Genomic DNA, 5116 nt, shown 5'->3' with positions numbered 1-5116 from the left:
TCTTACATCTTCTTTTGGGTTACTGGGTTAAAGAAACCTGTTGAGGGACATTTCTTTTCGAGACAGGACGTTGGATTTGTGTGGAAGGTCTTTGTGATGTTCTGGTAAACATTTGTTTAATTTCCTCATAAGATTACACCAAGAATTTTTGTCATTATGCAGCTTATGTGTGGTTTTGTGTTTATTTGTGTATAGGTATAAGAGACGAGAAGAACCAAAACCTTCAGGAGAGACTCTATTAATGATGCTCTTACACCACCTCATCATGAAAAAAAGCTTGTTACTAAACTTTTCAGCCGTTTAGCGCTGCTGTGCTTGACCGTGTGTGTGTAGCAAGCATAGTGTGCGCGCACTGTCCATAAGCCTAGCCACATTTGACTAATTTGCTGTTGAAATAACAATGAAATGCTGCGTTATTGACTTTAGACCAGGTTTTTGTTGGTCAATGGCGCGATCACTTCCCGCTGCCTCAAGATAGCAATACGCCAAGAACTCACCGAAAACATCTCCCTGTAAGACCAGCACGCCCATGGGCGCACAGATGGGCGCAGATGCATTTGCTGTTTAAACAACTTGGGCGCTGGACGGGAAACTGACAACTGCATTGGTCCTAAACTAGCAAAGACACTTGCGTCGGGCCCCTAAGCATTTTAATTAAAGTAATGTAAGCACATAATTAATTTGTCAAATATTTTAATGCCAGTTCTACAAATTGTATTTCAAAAGTGTGATGAACGGTATATTACCATCAGCACAGTCACTGAGAAAAGCCTGAATGTTACAAAATCACTAGAAGCAGTCATTTTGAAGGATCCTTCAAGTAGTTCTGACTGGCTCATCAATCAACTTTGACAGGTTGAATGTGTTTCATCAGATGCCAACATGGGCTTACCACACACACTACTAGAAGAAACAAATTTGAGTATGATGCTGCTTCATACAGATTGCACACTTTAATACTTCAGGTACTTTACATGGAATATGAACACATCAGAGAAAATGCGGGCAACAGAACAATCACCACAGTGTGCAGCTGAGTTTCCACAAAGTACATTTCTTACAGTGTAATGAAATCAAATAGAAATAAACAATATGGATGTTAAATCTCTTTGAATATATTAGACATAAGAGCTGTTTATTATTGTGGCCAATCACCGAATATGGCTCATATGGCTCTGTGTCACTGTTAACAGCAGTTAGTAAAAGCTGTAGGTATACTTGTCTTATGTCAAAAGAATATAAATCAAGTTTGTCTGTGTACTTAATTAGTGCATGACATAAGATCTGTTAAAATTAGTAAGTTTTGTGTATGTAAAAACATAAGTCACAGCTAAAGCACATTAGATATTTAGCATAAAAACACATAAGTCTCTTCATGGACAATAGAGAGTGTACACACTGTCTAAATGATGGTGGTATTAAGTCCCTTGATCCAGTCCAGTTAATTACAAATAAAAGCTGTAACAACTGCTATGACTAAAAGGAAACTTGTTTTGTTGCTGACTGCAGAGGAGGCAGCAGTTGTTGGCTTTGTTGCAGCTGTGATTGATGTCGGGGCAGCTGTGGTTGATGCTGGGGCAGCTGTGGTTGATGCTGGGGCAGCTGTGGTTGTCGTTGCGGCAGCGGTGGTTGTCGTTGGAGCAGCTGTGGTTGTCGTTGCTGCATTTGTGGTTGGTGTTGCTGCAGCTGTGGTTGTTGGAGCAGCTGTAGTTGTTGCTGCAGCTGTGGTTGAAGCAGTTGTGGTTGGAGCAGCTGTGGTTGTGGATGGAGCAGCTGTGGTTGTCGTAGCTGCAGCTGTGGTTGTCGTAGCTGCAGCTGTGGTTGTTGTCGGGGCAGCTGTGGTTGTCGGGGAAGGTGTGGTTGTCATTGCTGCAGCTGTGGTTGTTGCTGTTGCAACTGTGGTTGTTGCTGCTGCAGCTGTGGTTGTTGTTGGAGCTGTGGTTGTTGTTGGGGCAGCTGTGGTTGCCGTTGCTGCAGCTGTGGTTGTTGCTGCAACTGTGGTTGTGGTTGTTGCTGCAGCTGTGGTGGTTGGTGCTGCAGCTGCGGTGGTTGTTGGAGCAGCTGCGGTTGTCGTTGCTGCAGCTGCGGTTGTAGGGGCAGCTGTGGTTGTTAATGGAAAAGCTGTGGTTGTTGATGGAACAGCTGTGGTCGTCGTTGCTGCAGATGTGGTTGTCGTTGCTGCAGATGTGGTTGTCGTTGGGGCAGCTGTGGTTGTCGATGCGGCAGCTGTGGTTGTCGTAGGGGCAGCTGTGGTTGTCGTAGGGGCAGCTGTCATTGTCGTAGGGGCAGCTGTCGTCGTCGTAGGGGCAGCTATCGTCGTCGTAGGGGCAGCTGTGGTCGTCGTTGCTGCAGCTGTGGTCGTCGTTGCTGCAGCTGTGGTCGTCGTAGGGGCAGCTGTGGTTGTTCTAGGGGCAGCTGTGGTTGTCGTTGGGGCAGCTGTGGTTGTCGTTGGGGCAGCTGTGGTTGTCGTTGCTGCAGCTGTGGTTGTCGTTGGGGCAGCTGTCGTTGTCGTTGGGGCAGCTGTGGTTGTCGTTGCTGCAGCTGTGGTTGTCGTTGCTGCAGCTGTGGTTGTCGTTGGGGCAGCTGTGGTTGTCGTTGGGGCAGCTGTGGTTGTCATTGCTGCAGCTGTGGTTGTCGTTGGGGCAGCTGTCGTTGTCGTTGCGGCTGCTGTCGTTGTCGTTGCGGCTGCTGTTGTCGTTGGGGCAGCTGTGGTTGTCGTAGGGGCAGCTGTGGTTGTCGTTGCGGCAGCTGTGGTTGTCGTTGCGGCAGCTGTGGTTGTCGTAGGGGCAGCTGTGGTTGTCGTAGGGGCAGCTGTGGTTGTCGTTGCGGCAGCTGTGGTTGTCGTTGCTGCAGCTGTGGTTGTCGTCGCTGCAGCTGTGGTCGTCGTTGCGGCAGCTGTGGTCGTCGTTGCTGCAGATGTGGTTGTCGTTGCTGCAGATGTGGTTGTCGTTGGAGCAGCAGTGGTTGTCGTTGGAGCAGCTATGGTTGTCGTTGGGGCAGATGTGGTTGTCGTTGCAGCAGCAGTGGTTGTCGTTGGGGCAGCTGTGGTGGTTGTTGCTGCAGCTGTGGTGGTTGTTGCTGCAGTTGTGGTGGTTGTTGGAGCAGCTGCGGTTGTCGTTGCTGCATCTGCGGTTGTCAGGGCAGCTGTGGTTGTTGCTGCAGCTGTGGTTGTTGGGGCAGCTGTGGTTGTTGGTGCAGCTGTGGTTGTCGTTGCTGCAGATGTGGTTGTCGTTGGAGCAGCTGTGGTTGTAGTTGGGGCAGCTGCGGTTGTCGTTGGGGCAGCTGCGGTTGTCGTTGCGGCAGCTGCGGTTGTCGTAGGGGCAGCTGTGGTTGTCGTAGGGGCAGCTGTGGTCGTCGTTGCTGCAGCTGTGGTCGTCGTTGCTGCAGCTGTGGTTGTGGTTTGAGCAGCTGTGGTGGTTGTTGCTGCAGCTGTGGTGGTTGTTGCTGCAGCTGTGGTGGTTGATGGTGCAGCTGTGGTTGTCGGGGCAGCTATGGTTGTCGGGGCAGCTGTGGTTGTTGCTGCAGCTGTGGTTGTTGGGGCAGCTGTGGTTGTCGTTGCTGCAGCTGTGGTTGTCATTGAGGCAGCTGTGGTTGTCGTTGCTGCAACTGTGGTTGTCGTTGCTGCAGCTGTGGTTGTCGTAGGGGCAGCTGTGGTTGACGTAGGGGCAGCTGTCGTCGTTGCGGCTGCTGTCGTTGCTGCAGCTGTGGTTGTCGTTGCTGCAGCTGTGGTTGTCGTTGCTGCAGCTGTGGTCGTCGTTGCTGCAGCTGTGGTTGTCGTTGCTGCAGCTGTGGTTGTCAGGGCAGCTGTGGTTGTTGCTGCAGCTGTGGTTGTCGCTGCTGCAGATGTGGTTGTCGTTGGGAGCAGCTGTGGTTGTCGCTTTGGGAGCAGCTGTCGGTTGTCGCTGGGGCAGCTGTGGTTGTCGTTGGGGCAGCTGTGGTTGTCGTTGCTGCAGCTGTGGTTGTCGTTGCGGCAGCTGTCGTCGTCGTTGGGGCAGCTGTGGTTGTCGTTGCTGCAGCTGTGGTCGTCAGGGCAGCTGTGGTTGTTGCTGCAGCTGTGGTTGTTGGGGCAGCTGTTGTTGTTGGTGCAGCTGTGGTTGTCGTTGCTGCAGATGTGGTTGTCGTTGGAGCAGCAGTGGTTGTCGTTTGGGCAGCTGCGGTTGTCGTTGGGGCAGCTGCGGTTGTCGTAGGGGCAGCTGTGGTTGTCGTTGCTGCAGCTGTGGTCGTCGTTGCGGCAGCTGTGGTCGTCGTTGCTGCAGCTGTGGTCGTCGTTGCTGCAGCTGTGGTCGTCGTTGCTGCAGCTGTGGTTGTGGTTTGAGCAGCTGTGGTGGTTGTTGCTGCAGCTGTGGTGGTTGTTGCTGCAGCTGTGGTGGTTGTTGGTGCAGCTGTGGTTGTCGGGGCAGCTGTGGTTGTCGGGGCAGCTGTGGTTGTTGCTGCAGCTGTGGTTGTTGTTGGGAGCAGCTGTGGTTGTTGCTGGTGCAGCTGTGGTTGTCGTTGGGCGCAGCTGTGGTTGTCGCTGCTGCAGCTGTGGTTGTCGTTGCTGCAGCTGTGGTTGTCGTTGGGGCAGCTGTGGTTGTCGTAGGGGCAGCTGGTCGTCGTTGCGGCTGCTGTTGCTGCTGCAGCTGTCGTCGTTGCTGCAGCTGTGGTTGTCGCTGCGGCAGCTGTGGTTGTCGCTGCTGCAGCTGTGGTTGTCGTTGGGAGCAGCTGTGGTTGTCGCTGCTGCAGCTGTGGTTGTTGGGGCAGCTGTGGTTGTCGTTGCTGCAGCTGTGGTTGTTGTTGGTGCAGCTGTGGTTGTCGTAGGGGCAGCTGTGGTTGTCGTGGGGGCAGCTGTGGTTGTTGGGGCAGCTGTGGTTGTTGGGGCAGCTGTGGTTGTTGGGGGCAGCTGTGGTTGTCGCTGCTGCAGCTGATGGTTGTCGTGGGGCAGCTGTGGTTGTTGCTGCAGCTGTGGTTGTTGTTGGGGCAGCTGTGGTGTTGTTGGTGCAGCTGTGGTTGTCGCTGCTGCAGATGTGGTTGTCGGAGCAGCTGTGGTTGTCGTTGGGAGCAGCTGTGGTTGTCGCTGGGGCAGCTGTGGTTGTCGCTGGGGCAGCTGTGGTTGTCGATGGGGCAGCTGTGGTTGTCG

Source organism: Sander vitreus, chromosome 14 (assembly GCF_031162955.1).
Source record: "Sander vitreus isolate 19-12246 chromosome 14, sanVit1, whole genome shotgun sequence".
NCBI classification, from domain to species: domain Eukaryota; kingdom Metazoa; phylum Chordata; class Actinopteri; order Perciformes; family Percidae; genus Sander; species Sander vitreus.
The sequence above is the reverse complement of the archived record's forward strand: the minus strand, read 5'-3'. Positions refer to the sequence as shown.